The sequence below is a fragment of the Lissotriton helveticus genome, chromosome 1_2 (assembly GCF_964261635.1).
Source record: "Lissotriton helveticus chromosome 1_2, aLisHel1.1, whole genome shotgun sequence".
NCBI classification, from domain to species: domain Eukaryota; kingdom Metazoa; phylum Chordata; class Amphibia; order Caudata; family Salamandridae; genus Lissotriton; species Lissotriton helveticus.
The window spans coordinates 261,352,965-261,373,405 of NC_136058.1; positions in this window are offsets into that span (position 1 = coordinate 261,352,965).

Genomic DNA, 20,441 nt, shown 5'->3' on the forward strand with positions numbered 1-20,441 from the left:
TACCCTTCCACACTTGTGGTGGCCAAAACGCTTCAAAAGGGGGTGGTGATGGACAGAGTATCTGAATTAAGCAGAAGACTCCTAACCAGTCAAAAGATCAGGGCTTGATCCATCACCGTTTTTTAGCTCACTGCACCATCCCAGTTCAGAACCTGGCTACATGCAAATTAGTCTGACCCTGGCCCAGTGCATCATGGGAACAGGGCAGACCAAACTACCAAGCCAATTCTTTACTGGAAAGGAAACAAGCTTCCGGGGACCGGTTTCTGGCATTACAGCCGTCTTCGGCCCGGCTTGCTTGAATCCTGATGGTGCAGTGAGCAAGGGACTCACATCTGAGCATACCCTTCCACACTTGTGGTGGCAAAAACGCTTCAAAAGGGGGTGGTGATGGACAGAGTATCTGAATTAAGCAGAAGACTCCTACCCAGTCAAAAGATCAGGGCTTGATCCATCACCGTTTTTTAGCTCACTGCACCATCCCAGTTCAGAACCTGGCTACATGCAAATTAGTCTGACCCTGGCCCAGTGCATCATGGGAACAGGGCAGACCAAACTACCAAGCCAATTCTTTACTGGAAAGGAAACAAGCTTCCGGGGACCGGTTTCTGGCATTACAGCCGTCTTCGGCCCGGCTTGCTTGAATCCTGATGGTGCAGTGAGCAAGGGACTCACATCTGAGCATACCCTTCCACATTTGTGGTGGCCAAAACGCTTCAAAAGGGGGTGGTGATGGACAGAGTATCTGAATTAAGCAGAAGACTCCTACCCAGTCAAAAGATCAGGGCTTGATCCATCACCGTTTTTTAGCTCACTGCACCATCCCAGTTCAGAACCTGGCTACATGCAAATTAGTCTGACCCTGGCCCAGTGCATCATGGGAACAGGGCAGACCAAACTACCAAGCCAATTCTTTACTGGAAAGGAAACAAGCTTCCGGGGACCGGTTTCTGGCATTACAGCCGTCTTCGGCCCGGCTTGCTTGAATCCTGATGGTGCAGTGAGCAAGGGACTCACATCTGAGCATACCCTTCCACACTTGTGGTGGCCAAAACGCTTCAAAAGGGGGTGGTGATGGACAGAGTATCTGAATTAAGCAGAAGACTCCTAACCAGTCAAAAGATCAGGGCTTGATCCATCACCGTTTTTTAGCTCACTGCACCATCCCAGTTCAGAACCTGGCTACATGCAAATTAGTCTGACCCTGGCCCAGTGCATCATGGGAACAGGGCAGACCAAACTACCAAGCCAATTCTTTACTGGAAAGGAAACAAGCTTCCGGGGACCGGTTTCTGGCATTACAGCCGTCTTCGGCCCGGCTTGCTTGAATCCTGATGGTGCAGTGAGCAAGGGACTCACATCTGAGCATACCCTTCCACACTTGTGGTGGCCAAAACGCTTCAAAAGGGGGTGGTGATGGACAGAGTATCTGAATTAAGCAGAAGACTCCTACCCAGTCAAAAGATCAGGGCTTGATCCATCACCGTTTTTTAGCTCACTGCACCATCCCAGTTCAGAACCTGGCTACATGCAAATTAGTCTGACCCTGGCCCAGTGCATCATGGGAACAGGGCAGACCAAACTACCAAGCCAATTCTTTACCGGAAAGGAAACAAGCTTCCGGGGACCGGTTTCTGGCATTACAGCCGTCTTCGGCCCGGCTTGCTTGAATCCTGATGGTGCAGTGAGCAAGGGACTCACATCTGAGCATACCCTTCCACACTTGTGGTGGCAAAAACGCTTCAAAAGGGGGTGGTGATGGACAGAGTATCTGAATTAAGCAGAAGACTCCTACCCAGTCAAAAGATCAGGGCTTAATCCATCACCGTTTTTTAGCTCACTGCACCATCCCAGTTCAGAACCTGGCTACATGGAAATTAGTGTGACCCTGGCCCAGTGCATCATGGGAACAGGGCAGACCAAACTACCAAGCCAATTCTTTACTGGAAAGGAAACAAGCTTCCGGGGACCGGTTTCTGGCATTACAGCCGTCTTCGGCCCGGCTTGCTTGAATCCTGATGGTGCAGTGAGCAAGGGACTCACATCTGAGCATACCCTTCCACACTTGTGGTGGCCAAAACGCTTCAAAAGGGGGTGGTGATGGACAGAGTATCTGAATTAAGCAGAAGACTCCTACCCAGTCAAAAGATCAGGGCTTGATCCATCACCGTTTTTTAGCTCACTGCACCATCCCAGTTCAGAACCTGGCTACATGCAAATTAGTCTGACCCTGGCCCAGTGCATCATCGGAACAGGGCAGACCAAACCAACAAGCCAATTCTTTACTGGAAAGGAAACAAGCTTCCGGGGACCGGTTTCTGGCATTACCGCCGTCTTCGGCCCGGCTTGCTTTAATCCTGATGGTGCAGTGAGCAAGGGACTCACATCTGAGCATACCCTTCCACACTTGTGGTGGCCAAAACGCTTCAAAAGGGGGTGGTGATGGACAGAGTATCTGAATTAAGCAGAAGACTCCTACCCAGTCAAAAGATCAGGGCTTGATCCATCACCGTTTTTTAGCTCACTGCACCATCCCAGTTCAGAACCTGGCTACATGCAAATTAGTCTGACCCTGGCCCAGTGCATCATGAGAACAGGGCAGACCAAACTACCAAGCCAATTCTTTACTGGAAAGGAAACAAGTTTCCGGGGACCGGTTTCTGGCATTACAGCCGTCTTCGGCCCAGCTTGCTTGAATCCTGATGGTGCAGTGAGCAAGGGACTCACATCTGAGCATACCCTTCCACACTTGTGGTGGCCAAAACGCTTCAAAAGGGGGTGGTGATGGACAGAGTATCTGAATTAAGCAGAAGACTCCTACCCAGTCAAAAGATCAGGGCTTGATCCATCACCGTTTTTTAGCTCACTGCACCATCCCAGATCAGAACCTTGCTACATGCAAATTAGTCTGACCCTGGCCCAGTGCATCATGGGAACAGGGCAGACCAAACTACCAAGCCAATTCTTTACTGGAAAGGAAACAAGCTTCCGGGGACCGGTTTCTGCCATTACAGCCGTCTTCGGCCCGGCTTGCTTGAATCCTGATGGTGCAGTGAGCAAGGGACTCACATCTGAGCATACCCTTCCACACTTGTGGTGGCCAAAACGCTTCAAAAGGGGGTGGTGATGGACAGAGTATCTGAATTAAGCAGAAGACTCCTACCCAGTCAAAAGATCAGGGCTTGATCCATCACCGTTTTTTAGCTCACTGCACCATCCCAGTTCAGAACCTGGCTACATGCAAATTAGTCTGACCCTGGCCCAGTGCATCATGGGAACAGGGCAGACCAAACTACCAAGCCAATTCTTTACTGGAAAGGAAACAAGCTTCCGGGGACCGGTTTCTGGCATTACAATTAATTAGTTATTTTGGCCACCATGAGTGTGGAAGGGTATGCTCAGACATGAGTCCCTTGCTCATTGCACCATCAGGATTCAAGCAAGCCGGGCCGAAAACGGCTTTAATGCCAGAAACCGGTCCCCGGAGGGCTTGTTTCCTTTCCAGTGAAGAATTGGCTTGGTAGTTTGGTCTGCCCTGTTCCCATGATGCACTGGGCCAGGGACAGACTAATTTGCATATAGCCAGGTTCTGAACTGGGATGGTGCAATGAGCTAAAAAACAGTGATGGATCAAGCCCTGATCTGTTGACTGGGTAGGAGTGTTCTGATTAACTCAGATACTCTGTCCATCACCACCCCCTTTTTGTAATCTTTAGACGGCAACAATGTTACTTTTTCTTAGTTTTACATTTTAATATCTACTACATGTTTGAAAAAAAAATGAATACAAGAGAGGCATTATTGCAGGTTTCTTAAGGCCAGAACTATTAGATTTCCCATTGCTTGACTATTTCTTTGCAGTCTAGTAGCTGTAGTGCTTACATTTATATAGAAAAAATAAAAATATACAAAATGGAAAGAAAAATCTAAGCTTAGAAAAATGTCATACATCTGAAAACGGGTGTATTTAGATTCGCAGTCTATTGGAACTGTTGAATACTTTATAATCTTTGCATGTTTACTGTACCATGACCCTCAAATACAACAGGAATATCAACTCTCACACCCACAAATCCGGTTTCAGTAGTAGTTTTTTTTTCTTGCAACAATTCTTTATTGATGTTTCCAAAGTAAATGGCATACAGTACATGTCATTCTGTTTTACATTTATCATAGCAGGGTCCTCTACATACAATTCAGAGATACCTTCATAAGGTCTCCACATCATCGACCCCCCCTGGGCCATCTCTCTTCATATATTTTCAGCATTCCCCCCAGCCCTTGTGTGTACATTCATCATCAGGAGGTTCTATAGATCCATTCCACCCCTACCCGAATACACTTCAACAATTTAACAGATAAACAAGTTGCAACCCCTCCCTTCAACTGACTATTCACTATATGTACCACCTCCACTCGTGCGAACTCATAGTCATAAATTAACATTACTTCTTTCTACCCTGATTCGACGTTACACAGTCTGGGTCTAAGGAATGGATCCAAAACCAGTTCAAAGTATGGTATCTGGTTACTTAGTTTATGAATGACTTATTTATGTGCAGCTATCTTTCACCATGGCCAAATTCTACCACACCCACTGACAATAAGTATACTTGAAAGGATATTGGCACAGGATATGGACCAAATCACAATTCTGGTCCGAAACACCTTCAACAGGTTTAATGGATATGAGGCCACTTGTGGTTGGTGTAGAGTTGTCCAGCACCAAATGTGAAGTACCTTGAAATACAAACACTTTAAACTGACATCTTTCAACAACCTATTGAGCGATAAAAGCATAGTGGATCAATATTCCGGAGAATATCCATGATGTAGAGCTGTTGACCAATAAGGTATGAACGCTGTTGCGCGGGCCGAAGTATAAAGTACCAAGTAAAAGGTACAACCCTTCCCCAATTTCTCAATGTAAACTCTGATGGCCAGCGGTTAGAAAGGTGGTCTAGTTCTTTGCAACCAACTCCTCAGAGAATGTAGCAGTTGGATGTGGTGCCATTGCAGAGTTCTTAGACCAAACTAATTCTTTAAAGTCTGAAAGTATTTTATTTTCTTTTATTTCTTTTATTTTTATTTCTTTACAAAAGTTATATATAACGTGAACATGACTCATGGGGTATCAGAGCACTTTACAAATGATCATGCAAAAAGGTACAAGAAAGCAAACAGCAACTATTCAAGAACGGTATAGAGTGTAGCAGCTCCCAAGGTGTCAAGTGCAAACAAGGATGATAACATTGGGCCGAATCAGGGGTCATGATGTAGAGTCATATAGATTCTAGAGTAGGGATTTGTTCATCAATAGCACTTAAACTTCTTTTTTGAACGATGCAGTTGATGGATTAAATCTGATTTCAGGGGACAGCGAGTTCCAAATTTGAGATGTGAATACCCAAGAAGGCTCGGTTGTAGGTTTTTTTTGTGTGAAATTTCTATGGTTTCAACAATAAAGTACTGCTGCTTCTGGAGGATCTGCAGCTGCCAGAAAGCTTCAGTGTTTGTGCAAGATAACTCGGGGTGTTTAAATATAGGGCTTTATGGGTCATGCACACAATTTGTAACTGTGTCCTTGCCTCATTTGGGAGCCATTTTAGGGATTTCAGATCAGGAGAGATGTGATTGTGTCTTTATGGGCTATATGTACGAAGGCATTTACATTTCTTAGTGGTGAAAATAGCTATTTTGGGTCATTAGAAAAATGCAAAAGGCTATCTCGGTATGTACGAAAGGCATTTGCTGTGGTGCAAAATGCGATTTCTATCTAGTTGAAATTGCATTTTAGAAATCGCCCAAGTTGGAAATCCCAAATAGGGATTTCCAATTAGTGAATTACTAACACTATGTACAAAGGATTTCCTAAATGCGAATAGTCACAAAATGGCCATTTAAGAAAATGCAATTACCATCAATGTGGTTTTGGTGGTAACCGGGTGCAAACTAAAAAGAATCACCCAAAATGCATCTGTCTCATTCAGAATGGAGGCTATGAATGTCTGGGTGAGGAGGATGAGGATTTTGACAGGTAGGCAGAGAAGGAGGAGAGTACAGGAGAAGATATTTTGGGTAAGGGTCATCCTTTTTTAAAAACTTAGGAGGAGTTATAAGAGAAGTACAGACTCAGTAGTGAGTTAGTTTTGGATTAATTGCTGAGTTACAACCTCACGTGCACACCCTACCAGTCAGAAGCAATGCAATCCTACCAAATATGCGGGTTCAGTGTTGCCTACACCTAGGCTGTCCGGTTTTAGGTTTAAACCTATAATAACTGATAAAACCCCACCAAAAGGGAAATGGCCCTCACCAGTGTAAACATATAAACACTGAAAAAACACATCAACCACAAAATTAATGCTATTCAAAGAAAGGAAAAGAAGAGTGAAAGAGTAATTTGTTTCCTTCCTCAAGGGGCCAATACATTATAACTTTGTTATACAAGCTAGCATCAAGAAAGAATGGGCTAACATTATTCTGCTTGAGTTTGTTGTTTAAGGATGTCACTAAATATTGTTTCTTCTTCCTTTTTCTTTTTTCGGTTTTGTGGTCTTTGCTCTAAAGAAGCATGTTTTTGGTCTTGTTAAATTATTTTATAAACTGTAGAGAATCAGGAAAGATCAAAATCATATTTGATATTTTGGCTGCTTTTGAGTCTTTCATTGATAGGTAAAATTGCTGGCTTCATAACAATCTTTCCCAATATGTGCCATCACACGTACCCACAGAAAATGGGTAAAACCCTTGATACATCAGCCCCCAGTTTCTAGTGAGTCAGTATTAATAGTAGGTGAATTTCTAATACCTCAGGCTTTAAACATTCAATGCAAGGTATAGTGACAAGTATATGTGAAAAGATTGCTATCACCAATCATATGGGATCGTGGTGAAAACATGACACCAGACTTTTGGACAACATGGAACGCAGTGTTACTTTGAATGTTGCTACTATAAGGTTCTTTTCAAGTTCAACAAAGATTGGAGTGATGTTGTTTGTATTTGCAATGATTCAGCTACATATATGAAAATGTTGTGTGATGACCTGACAAAATCCATACCGGAGCTGAAGTGCTTCCCTGTAAGAGATCGTTGCCACTTGTTAGATGGTATGCTGAAAGCATCTTTACAATCTTCAGAGTTTTTTTTTTTTTTTGTTAAAAACTTTTATTGAGCAACAAAAACATGTGTACAGAGATGGGCCCACAACCGCACGGGCCGGCCGCTAGGATCAGAGCATAATATGAGATAAAACAGTGGTCGCCACTCCGGCGGTCAGGCACAAACTGAACACAAATTGTCGCCCACATGGAACAGGATGAGACAATTTTCTTTTTTTAAAAACACACCAAAACAACAAACATAAACACCAAGGCGAAGGAGTAATACACAGAGAGTCAGCCCTGGAGGGGTGGGAAACCCACTAATCAGGAACATGAAGGTACAATCAGTAGGACAAGTTAATGCGGGGGGACAGCGGGGAGGTCAATCAAGCCAAAGGACAGAACGTTAAATTTCAGGAACATCGACCTAGGGTGATAAGAGAACATCAGGGGCCTCCACCAGGGGCGGAGCACAAATGTCTCCGCGATAGGCGTTCCACTGACACCAGATCTTCGTCCATGCCCCAGGTCTGCCCCTAGCTGTGTAGACGGTTTTTTTGCGGAACATAGACCAGTCCATGTTTTCTTCCCACACAGAGACAGTGGGGGGCCTGTGGGAGCCCCAAAGTTGCGCTATGTCTCGCTTCGCAACCATATACCCCAGGGTCGCCCATCTGGTTTGGGCCACCGAACAGTCGGTAGGTTCCCACACATTCAACAAGCATCTCCGGGCCTCAGGCACCAGTGCAATTCCAGTCACGTCAGCCATCACCGCAAGCACCGCAGTCCAATAGGCAGCCACCCTCGGACACTCCCAAATAATGTGAAGGAACGTCGCACTCATCCCACACCCACGCTTGCATAGGCCATCCGGGGAAAAACCCATCGCAACCAAACGAGGACCAGTAACATACACCCGATGGAGGATCTTGAGCTGAACCAGACGGAGACGGGCAGGAATGGCAACCTCTTTCGGAGAAGATAACGCCGATTGCCAATCCTCATCATCTAATTCTAGCCCGTCGCCGACCCACGCTTCTCTAAGTCGAACGAGCAAGTCAGCGCGATTGTGAATCAGCTTCTTATAAATCAAGGAAATGGTGCTATCAGGGAGATAGCCATCTAGGATACGATCCTCCAGGGGGGAGGACTCAGGGACGGCGACACCGGAGGCCAGAACCGAAGTGAGGGCATGACGGACCTGTAAATATCGAAAAAATTCCCTATCACTCAGGTCATAATCATTCCGAAGGGCATCGAAGGACTTCACCGCCCCATTCGCACACACGTCACCCACTCGACAGATTCCAATCATGTCCCAACGGTCAAACCCTTTCGTAGTCCAAAGACATCCCAGACCCTCAGATGCAAAAAGCGGAGTAGCCAGCGTCACTCGGTCATCCCACCCCAAGCTCACATTCGCAGCGCGCCACACACTAACAGCAATCCTAGTTGGTCCCGTAAGGCGGAGCCCAGCCGACCTAGAATAAAGCGCTCTATTAAAGTTACCACCCGGCAGTTGGAGTCTGTCCATCGCAAAGGCCGGAACCGGACCCGGGGAGTACATCGAGTGGTTAATGGCAGACAGCTGCGTAGCCCAATAATATCTCCTGATATCAGGAAGTGCCATGCCCCCGTCATACCAAGGGATGGTGAGTTTCGCAAGTGCGATACGTGGGCACCCGTCCCAAATCAATTGCCTTTGTAGACTCTCGACCTCTCGGAAGTAAGTAGCGGGGATATCATCATAGGAATTCTGGAGTGCGTAAAGGAATCGCGGTAAGGACATCATCTTGAAAAGGGCAGCCCTGCCCAGCGGCAACAAGGGTAATTTACGCCAGGGAGCCACGTCCAGCCTCAATCTATGAAGCGGAGGAAGGAGATTACGTTCAAACCGGAGCGACGAATCCAATGTAATAAAAAAAAACAAATATTTGAAACCGGACTGAACAACCTGGATGGGAAATCTATTCGGCAACGGGGGCAGGTCACCCGAAATAACATAGACACAGGATTTAGCCCAGTTTATAGTCAAACCAGAATTCTTACCAAACGAGGCGAGAACGTCAAATAAGACATTCAAAGATTTACGCGGGGAAGTAAGATAAAGAAGAATGTCGTCCGCATAAAGCGAAACACGGTCCTCAAAATCTGGGGACCAACGTATACCCTTGAGGGAAGGCTCCCAGCGAATCCACGCAGCTAGCGGCTCTAATGCGAGAGCAAAAAGTAGCGGAGACAAGGGTCACCCCTGTCTGGTCCCCCTACCAAGGGGAAAGGGAGCCGACACTCGACCATTAACCACGATCTGTGCAAGGGGGTCGGTATACAGGAGCTTCACCCATCCGATGAATCCCGGGCCAAAACCAAACTTCTCAAGAGCCGCCCAAAGGTAGGGCCACTCTATCGTGTCGAAGGCCATCGAGGCGTCCAACGAGGCCAAAATGGCCGGCTCCGTCAGAAGCCCCGCCCTCGCGATGGCTCCATGAAGGCGACGTAGATTAAGGGCTGTGTTTCGGTGCGGGATAAATCCGGATTGGTCCGGATGAATCAGGTCACTAACAACCGTAAGAAGGCGAGTAGCCAAAAGTTTGGCAAGAACCTTAGGCTCGACATTTAACAGGGAGATGGGTCTATAAGACGAACAAAGATCCCGGGGCTTACCATCTTTAGGAATTACCACAATCGTAGCCAGGCGCTGGTCATAAGGGAGAACACCCCGCTCCCGGGACTCCGAAAACATTGTCCGAAGATAGGGCGCAATCTTATCAGGACGCAGTTTGTATAACTCGACCGGCAAACCGCTCGGGCCCAAAGCCTTGCCCGAACGGAGAGAGCGAATTGCAGTCGCGATTTCGTCCGTAGAGAACGGGGCCTCCATAAAGGACCGCTCCAAATCGGAGAGGCAGGGCAAAGCAATGTCGCGCAACAAGAGGCGAGAGTCGTCTTCATCCCTTTCCGACACTGGGGAGTAAACCGCACGAAAATAATCCACAAAACATTCCACTATTTCAACCGGGTCCGTCACTCTCACACCATTCAAAGTCTGAATCACAGGCACCACTCGATTCGCCCTCTGCTTCTTGTCCAACCAGGCAAGCAATTTCCCCGCTTTGTCTCCAACATCATACAGACGACCCTGTTGTTCTCTAAACATCATTTTGGCCGCATCAGTGACCAGAGACTTATAGGCCAATTGCTTCAGACCCAGGGCATGGAGTTTGTCACGAGTGACACTCGATTCCAGGTCAGCCTCCATCTCAAGTATTTCCCTCTCAAGCTCCACCACCTCCCGATTCCTTGCCTTTTTGGTTTCAGCAATGAGAGAGAGGGCCTGCCCACGAATCACAGTCTTAAAAGCCTCCCATAGGGACACCGCAGAAGAGACAGACCCCTCGTTCTCCAGAAAGTAGTTGTCCAAGGACGCAATCAATTGACCACGGGTCTCAGGGGAGGTCAGGTACCAAGGGTTGATAGGAGCCACCCGGCCCGCCGCCTCCACCCCCACATCAAACCAGAGCCAGAGCGGAGAATGGTCTGAGATGCCCCGGGGGAGGTGCCTAATCTCGCGGACAGCAGATGACTGTTCAGCAGGCATGAGTAAGTAATCTAGTCTAGACAAGCTCCCATGGGCCCCGAAGTGGAAAGTATATGGAAGTTGAGTGGGGTGCGTAAGTCTCCAGCAGTCAACCAAACCAAAAGTATCCAAAAAGCCACCCAGCCATAATTGGGTCGAAGGAGTATCCCTAGGGGGGTAACGATCACTGAGACCAGAGAGAACAGAATTAAAGTCACCAGCCATAAAGAGAGCACCATCAGGGAGGCCCAACAGAACTCGGCCCAAATCAAAGAAGGTAGAGGTCTGCAAGCCGGGGGGCACATAGACGGTAAACAGGGAAAGGGGGTTACCCTCATATCGACCTACGAGGACGGCATAGCGTCCCCGATCATCAAGGATCACATCATCTATCGCAAGGGGAAGGGAAACCCGGACTAGGATGCCCACCCCCCTGGAACCCGTTGTAAACCCTGAGTGCGCAACAAGACGATAGCCCCACCTATTCATTGCGCGACAAGTATTGCCCACTAGGTGCGTCTCCTGCAGAAAGACAATATCGGAAGACAAACGTCGCAGGCATCGCACCACCACCCCTCGCTTTATACGATCCCCTAGACCATTGACATTCCATGAAATAAACCTCAACCCGCTACCCCCCATCCCACGAAGTAATGCGGGAACCCTCCCCCAATGAGCATGACACCGAAAATACAATCATCAAAATAGAATCGCCTTGAAAAAACAGAACACAAACTACAAACCCCAACATAACCCACCCCCCAACACCCAAGGAAACACCCCCCACCCTGCACCCCTGCAGTAGACAAAGAAGCCACCCCAACATGCAGTGTGCCTATCGCCCAAAAAACCCCATTCTACAAAAAGACCCCGGAGGAGGAAAAGGCTCTGTCCCACCCGCCACCCCGACAGAAAGAAGGGAAGAGGAGAACACATTGAAAAAGATGCGCTAAAGTACAGAACCCAGGAAGAGATAACATGATACGGAATCAGGGGCACAAAGATCAAGTTCAGCTCTCCACGCCACCCTCGGCACCACCCGGGTGCTCGGTGGGATCAGTCAAAGGAGGCCGGTCCGGCAGAGAGTCCAGCCAGTCATTCACCGAATCAGGTCGGTCAAAGAAAAGGGTCCGTTCATTGTACTCCACTCGTAGCCTGGTAGGAAAAAGCATAGCGTATCTCAGACCCAGGTCCCGAAGACGCTTCTTAACTCCACGGAAACCCATTCGCTGTCTCTGCACAAACTGTGAGAAGTCCGGGTAAAAGTTCACCGTGGCATTTTCGAAGGCCACCGGGCCCTTAACTCTCGAGGCCTGCAGGATAGCGTCTCGGTCCCTATAATGAAAAAGTTTAGCGACAATGGGCCTCGGCGGGGCGCCCGGCTTACCCTGGCCACCCGGAACACGATGGGCACGCTCCACCGCAAAGAATTTGCTCAATCCGGATGGAGAAAGGTAGTTTTGTATCAAGTCCTCAACCAGGAGATCAACAGAATGCGGATCAGGATTTTCCGGAACACCGATCACACGCACGTTACAACGCCGTGCCCTGTTTTCAAAATCCTCCAGGCGCTGAGTCATGAAATCGTTTACCTTTCTGAGGTTGCCGATTTCCGTCTGCATCTCCGAGACGTCGGCCGTGAGGCTAGATGACTTGAGGTCCAATGACTTCACCTTCTCATTGGTTTTAGATAAGTCTGCCCGAATAAGGTTCACATCGATAGCCACAGTATCGATTTTGTGGGCCAGAGCTTCATACTGTTGGCCAATGGTTTCTCTCATGCCAGAGATGGCGCCCATGATGTCTTGCAGGGACGGCTCCGCCGAAGCCTCCAAAGGGGGCCCCACTGCACTCGGGCCAGGAAAGGAGGCACTGGGGGACACCTTCGATTGCGTGTACTGGTCCATGCTGTTCGACTGGACCGGGCCTCCGCGAAGGGGCGTCTTGGCCTTTCGCCTCTCCTGGTCCCCTCTGCCCGTCATAGTGGAGACCGCGTCCCCAAGGGACCCACACGACCTGGTGAAAATGGCCGCAGGGAGACAGGGCGCCGGAGCAAAAAAAGTCAGCAGCGAGGGCAAGTCGAGGTGTGAACCGTCCCAGAAGGATACTGCGCAGGCAGAAGGCACCACTGTAGTCTCACGCCGCCGTATTCAGCACCGGCCAGACACCTCCGCCGGAAGATGTAGTCTGAGTCAGAATCGAAACCGAAAGTTAAGAGGGGGGCCCATGAGTCGAGTCTCCCTGCCGCTGTTGTTCAACTCAGACACGGCCACTGAGCCTCACCAAGACCCGGGCACGCCACCAAGGTGGGCCCCGAAAGTTCAAGTCGACGTAGCTTCGGTGCCCCAGGTCCAATTCGAAATCCAGAAACAATATTAGGATCAGCCCAGGTTCCTCTTCGTTAACCCTTGTAAGCAATCAGGATATGTTCAGGATATCATGTCTGGAGTGGCGGGGGTCCGGAGAGCGCTGTGCTCACGCGGCCATCTCGGATGCCCGCCAAGCTCCTCCTCCCTACAATCTTCAGAGTTAATGAAGAATTCTATTCACTTTTTAGTCCATTCTGGTGCACTGTATTGCTATGCGCGGTAACTAAAACTCAAATAATTTTCATTTTGTGCTTTGTGTGGCATCAAAGAAAGAGTCATCCCAATTGTGTCACTTAGCTGATGGTTCTTAATCCTAGGGGCTGTGAATGCTTTATTATCCATGTGACAACCGTTTACAGAATTTTTGCTGAGTGATGATGCCAAAGGCAAGAAATGTGAGGATCTTTGGTCTCATATTGATAGTGATGTGAAAAAAGTACACTGTACTGCATTCTTAGATTTTTACAGAAAAACATAACTGCTGTAGTGGACATAATAAAAAAACTAAATTTTGAAAACACCCTTGTCTGCCGAGTGTTCAGCATAATTGGTGTATATGTGAAACATCTCATTGAGAGTAGGCTAGGCGACACCTTTAGTGACTTTGGAACTGCAACATGCTCCATGGTAAAGTGCTTGCCACTTGGTAAGCAAAGCAATGCTGAATAGCAATTCAGGAACTTTTATTTTACAATGAGAAATGGCTTGCAATAATGTTTGGAAGCCACTTATTGTTTGGATGGAGGAACAAAATAGATAAAGGATTGGGTAAAGGAACAGATTTTATTTTTTATTTTTGTATATAGAGAAGCTCCATGAAATGATAATGTTAAAAAGATATGTTTCTTGTGTTCCTCTTCTGTTTAGTGTCTTTAATCTACCTATTGTATAACTTTACATTTCTAATGTACTTCAAGGCATCGTGTCTGATTTCAATAAATAAAAAAATAAAGAGAAATGGCTTGCAATGATGCATAGAAATGTCCTTTACCAACCATGGCATTTGAAGTCAATGAAACCTCACTGTGGTATTCTTACAAGTTCTTGATTCCTTCCATAAAGGGGAATTTTCTCTGTAGTTTCAAAAGTGCTGCTTCATTTTTGACCCCTTCAATAACTCTGAGGGCATAAGCGCCCAGTTCAACGTAAATGTTGCAGAACCTTCCCAGAGAATCAGAATGTTCAAGTGCACCAGTATTAGCATGGAAGGCTATGTCAGTGGGGAGAGTTAGCAAATTGTGTACTGGTCATTTTGGCATTGCCCATCTCAAGGGCCAATGTTGAGAGGGTCTTTTCACAGAAAAAGTTTTACATGGGAAGAAAAGAGTAAGCACGCATGAACAAAGACTCATTGAAGAAGTATTGCATGGTGTACTGCAATAAGTTTGATTTGAAAAAATGTATTTGGACCTTATATACACTGTATGTACACTGTCTATATACCATGTACAATCAGTGCAGAAAGCAAGCAATAAAAAACGCAACACTTTCCATAAACACCGGAAAACACGCCTATTGTTTTAAATGGCGCAAAAATGTGTAACCACTGATAACCACTGTTTTTTTAAGGTATTGAAATCACTTGAAAGCACTGATAAAACCCCACCAGAATTTACCAAAAATGGAAACTGAAAACAGGAAAACCTACCTACACCTTTTGGCTTCAGGCAGTCACCAGTGAGCCATAGCAGTGGCAGGAGAAGTGTTACACTGTGCATTATCTAGGTTTTGTCTCTGGTTTCTGGCTATCATAGTTAGCAAAGTAAACAAAGACATATGTTTACCAAATGTGACACATATTTGTTATAGCCCCTGCATGTCTGTCAAGAAATCTCCTCCATGGTCCCAGAAATGCTTTACAGAGGCACTATGATTTACCTCATCAAAAACTAAAGTTTTAAAAAACTATCACCTATTTTCAATATTGGACATGCTTAGCCACCAGTATCCATAATGCCGTGCACTATAACATTAGTCAAACCTGGGCTACAGAGAAGACCTTCCTCACACTACTTAATGTAAGCTGATGAGCAATACATGCAGTGCTCTTTCCAACTGAGTAGAAATAGGGCCGTGTTAGACAAAATGCTGGCCCCGTAAGCCCCCGGTACGAGGTGGGCTGATACATGTGCAGGGATAGCATGTCACAGGCAATAACATTTCCTGGTCAATCCTTGCACATAAATCCATCTATTACGATTATTTCCCCCCGAATGAGGAATAACATGTGGGCCCAGCATTACCAGGTCCAAATTCAGATGTGGTGTCCCTATTGTGAGGATAAATCAGCCTTGATTTACCACATGGTGGTAAATTGTAGTGGGGGTAAGGCAGTGAGGGTTGAAAGAAAAGCAGAGTCGGTGTGCTGGCCCCTAGGCCTTCTCGGTATGAACCCCCTTTGATCAGGGTGTATAATAGTTTTTATAATTTTAGCCATCCTAGCAGCCAAAATCCCCGAAAAAACCTTGAGGTCCGAATTAAGTAAAGAAATGGGCCTGTATGCCTCAATTCTTTGGGGGCCCTTATCTTGCTTAAGGATCAATGATACTGTTGCCTACGACCATGAAGGAGGGATTGCTTCCTTATCTAGATATATGTTGTTAAAAAAGAGTTTTTAGGACCGGTACTACCCTATCTGATAGGCCCAGATATATCTCAACAGGTAGCCCATCTGGCCCAGCGGCCTTACCCCTACTCATCTTTTTAAGCTGTTCTCTGATCTCCACCTCTGAGATACCAGTAGATAGATATGTCCTGTCTATCTCGGACATGCGAGGGAGATCTCTCTGTTTCAGCCATGTTTTTACAGCATCTGGACTATAATCGGTTTCCTCCTTATATAGATCGTACATAAAGGATCTGGCCTCCCCCCTGATCTCATCATCTTCCTGCAACAAGACACCAGGCCCTCTTTGGACCATGTTCTTAATGTGGTTCCTGACCCGATCTGCCCTGGATTTCCAAGCCAACAAGGAGCCGCATTTTTCGCCATAGGCGAAATGCTGTAATTTACTGGCATCCCATCTATCCTTTACAACTTTATCCATCCTGGCTTGGAAGTCGGCTTGCAGGGAGACCAATTCCCTCTCTAATTGTGGCATAAGGCTTCTAGACACAAGGGCTGCCTGTTGCAACTCCTTCTCCTTTTTCTTGATTCTCCTTAAGCTATCTGCATCTGCTTCTTTAGTTGATCTGCTTTTGTTGATCATTAAGGAGCTCAACAGCCCCCTCAGATATGCTTTGAAGGTCTCCCACACTATCTGATTGCTGGTAGAGGCAACGTTAAACCTAAAAAACTCTTCTATTTTTACGTCCAGCTCAGCCATTACCATCTCCTCTAATAATAAGGCCCTGTCCAAAGTCCATCTCCTTTGACACCCCTCAGGTTTAAGATTAAGCCTCAACTCTACTGCGGAATAATCTGATATTAACGCAGGAATATAGGCAATAGACTTAAGATCTGACAACAGGCTCTGATCTACTAAAAAGCAATTGATTCTTGAATATTGCCTTTATTTCTTACTATAAAAGGAATACTCTCTGGTATTCCCTTTATCCACTCTCCATATATCCAACAGCCTGAACTCCTTGATCAGGGTCTTAAGTGTGGAGAAAGTTCTAGTCGGCACATTATATTTAGATGCGCGGTCCAAATCTGAGTCAAACACTAAATTGAAGTCTCCACCAAGTATTACTGGAGCCGATGTTTCTAGCAGGCTAGCCTGGAGATTCAAGAGAGGGCCTGGATTATCCTCATTTGGCCCATAGTAGACAGCGCATACTACTAAAGTACCACTGATAGAGTTGCGATTAACCACCTCCCAGATTGGTCGGTACCCCATTGCTCCACTTTGAACCCCATATTGCGCCTTATGATCATAGCTACCCCTCTTGTGCAGCCCCTATGATTTAAGGGCAATACCTCCTGAACCCAGCTGAACTTATTTAAGCTTTGTTTACAATCATGGGCTTCCAGGTGGGTTTCCTGCAACAGATAAATGTGAGCCTCGCTCTTCTTTAAAAACTCACCCCTGGGGTTCCTAAGACCATCAACGTTCCGGGAGAGGAACTTAATCTCCCGTAGCCTACTCATACCTGATACGAAAAGGAACTACCCAACTTGAGTCATTAAAATGTGCCATTATTTGTATGAGGACAATCTTCCAACTCTTCCCACCCCCTCCCACCCCACAACCCTCCCCTACACCCACCTTCCATCATTCAGCGCTCAAAGTGCCAGATGGGACCCTCCATGGAGCAACCCCGCGTCTCACTATTCTTCCACCTACAAACATCAACAGACATATTTCTCCTTAGTCAAGTGCCCTGTAAACGTGGCATGGTGATCTCGCAAGGTTCATGCTACACTCGCAAATTTCCTATCCACCCCCTCTCGCTTTAAGAGAAAAAAAAAGGATCTCGTATTTTTGTGTTTTATATCACCCCCTTTTTTCCCACTCTTATCCCCATCCCCTTTGTTCTCACTTTCACGCAGTAGATCCAAGGACCCTAATATAGTAACATAGTAACATCGTAAGAGCATAGAATCATTGACTCATGAGACATACTAGGCAAGCAGGCCCTATGGTCCCTGCAGAACTACAGAACTGTACTATACCAATCAGATCTATCCCCTCATCTGGAGCAAAAGGGCATCTACATCCTCTGGAGAGTTGAAGTTGTGCATCTTATTGTTCCACATTATCTTAAATAATGCAGGAAACTTCATTTGAACCTGCGCCCCCAGACTCCTAGGACCTCATTTATGAGGCTGTGCGTCACTTTTACGCCGCCGGTGCGTCACTTTTTGTGACGCACCAGCAGCGTAAAAAATGTGCCTTGTTGCACCATATTTACAAAGTGACGCATCTAGGTAGATGCGTCACTTAGTAAACCCCTGCGCTACATTATACTTACGCCAGGTATAATGTATGCGGGGGGGGGCGTTCTGACGCAAGAAAGGGTCATAGAAGTGACGCAGTGAAATCTATAAGATTTCACTGCGCCACTTCTAGGACACAAATGCATCAATTTCTTACTCCTGCCTCACAGCAGGCGTAAGACTGACGCAGGCCCTTTCACATGGGGCTTGCCCCATGTGAAAGGACACATTGCTGGAGTTGAGTCACTTTTGTGACACACTCCAACAATGCGTCACTTTTGCGCTTACAGATACGTCAGAAATACTGACGTATCTGTAACTCCTTGCGACATGATGCATCATATCATAAATATGACGCATCAATCATGTCGCAAGGAGTGCGCACTGAGAAGTGACGCATCGCTGCTTTCACGCAGCGATGCTCCATTTCTCATAAATGAGGCACCTAAGTTCTGGCATTCTGGAGCCCAGCTTCCACTGCCTTTGTGCTGTTCTGCTATCAATATCTGAACGGATCTAATAAGGCCCACCTCATGATGTGATGTCTCCCCTTTCAGGGACCCTCCCAGTATGTCATGGATTGGTGCAGAAGAATCATTTAGCCATGTTTCACTTAAGATTAAGGGGTCGAGCTCTTAAGCAATGGTGAGGTCAGTGATATCTGCTACGTGTCTCACTGTCAATCTGCAGTTGTGTAACATACATCTCGGGTGCGGTTTAGTGTCCCCTGAGGAAGTCTGAGTGATGGGAACTCTCAAGAGGTTAGACTAGTTAATGTAAGAGAGGAGGAGGAAGTGAATGTTGCTGTCGTATAGTGGATCTTTTAGCCTGTTGGGCCGAGTGGAGGAGTTGGGATAGAGTATAGTTCTCTATCTCAGGTGAGGTGAGGTGAAGTTGGGATTAATGGTATCTCGCTAGCTGGGAGGTGAGACAGCTGCCTTGTGTAGTATTTATTAGGCTGGGAGTGAATGTGTCTATTTTTCCCTGGAGTCCTGGTGGGCCACCAGTTATTTGCCAACTCTCTGGTGATGCATAATAGACTTTGTAGATTAGCCTTAAATTGTTGTAGATCTTGGGTAATCTCCCCTAGTCTGGATTCTAGCGAGGTATGGAAATAAGTGAGTGTGGAATAAGTTGAGGGGTCATATGGAAATGGGGTGCATCGGACTATGTTATTCGAAATTTTCTGGTCTGAGTGAAAATGTGGGGGGGTCGGGCTGGAGATGGAGTGAAAGTTAAGGGGAGAATGGATAGAGCCTGTGAGCTGGCAAGATAGGGGCCCTAGAGTCATATGAGTGGTGGTGCTCATTAGGGGGCTCATTAGGATGGCGGACGGACTTGCGTCCGTCCGCCACCCCAGAGGAGGAGGGACCGTCCGCAGGGGCAGCGGCGGTCCCTCCAGTGCAATTAGGATGTGACCGCCAGCCTGGCGGTCACATCCTCAATATTTAACATTGCGGCGGGTGCTGCTTGAAGCAGCACCCGCCGCAAGGTTAAATATGCATGCTTAGCATTTGCATGCACAAAGCGGCAGGCACCGCGCGGTGCCTGCCGCTTCGTGCACGCAAATGCAGGGGGGTACCATAGGTACCCCCATGTGCACCCCCCACCCCCCCACTCACCCTGGGGGCCCGTAACGGGCCCCCAAAGAAATCACCGTATGCCTTTCCACGGCGGAGAATCCGCCGCGGAAAGGCATCTGTTTACCCCCATCCTAATATGGCTGGCGGTGTCTGATAGGCACCGCCAGCCATGTTAGAGCTTTTCCGCCGCGGTCGGAAGGCGACCGCGGCGGAAAAGCTGCGGACAGATTTTGAGACCCACCGCGGTGGGTCTTTTGTGCCTCCCCAGCGGTCTTCCCGCATCCTCCGGGCCGGCGGTGGCTTCCGCCGGCCCGGAGGATGCGGGAAAACCGCGATCCTAATCGGCCCCTAAGTTTGGGCACTCGTATTTCGAGAGTGTCATTCTTTGGGCCATGGGGAGTAGCATAGGTGAGTTAATAATATCCACAAAGGGTGTAGTTGGAGGCTGAAGGTAGAATCAGGGTGATAGTGTTACTACCTTTACTGTGTATCTCTGTGACCGCTATTCTAGACTTATAGTATGGGTGAAAACCTGTTTGGGTTTTCACGGAGGTGGAATCAAGCCTCCCGGGTGAAGGTAGAGAGTTAGAATTAGAACAGTTGCTCACTGAGGAGGAGTAAGGGGGGTGGGGTGGGGTGGGGTGGGGTGCTTAACGTGGAGAGGATAAGTGAGGACATTACTTTATCTTAGAGTCTCCCATTTTGCCAATTTCTTCTACCCCAGCTATGCTCCACCTTTCCTTAGTCACAGAGGAGCTTTCAAAACCCAAGCCTGCATTATCCCAAAATGGTGCCACAGAATGTTACCAGGATCTACCTTTATTCCATTTTGTGTCTGTTTCCAGCAGGAAAACATTCCCAGTATCACAGGGATATCTGTCACCTTGCCATGTGGTATGTTCTTATACAGCCCATTCACACTCT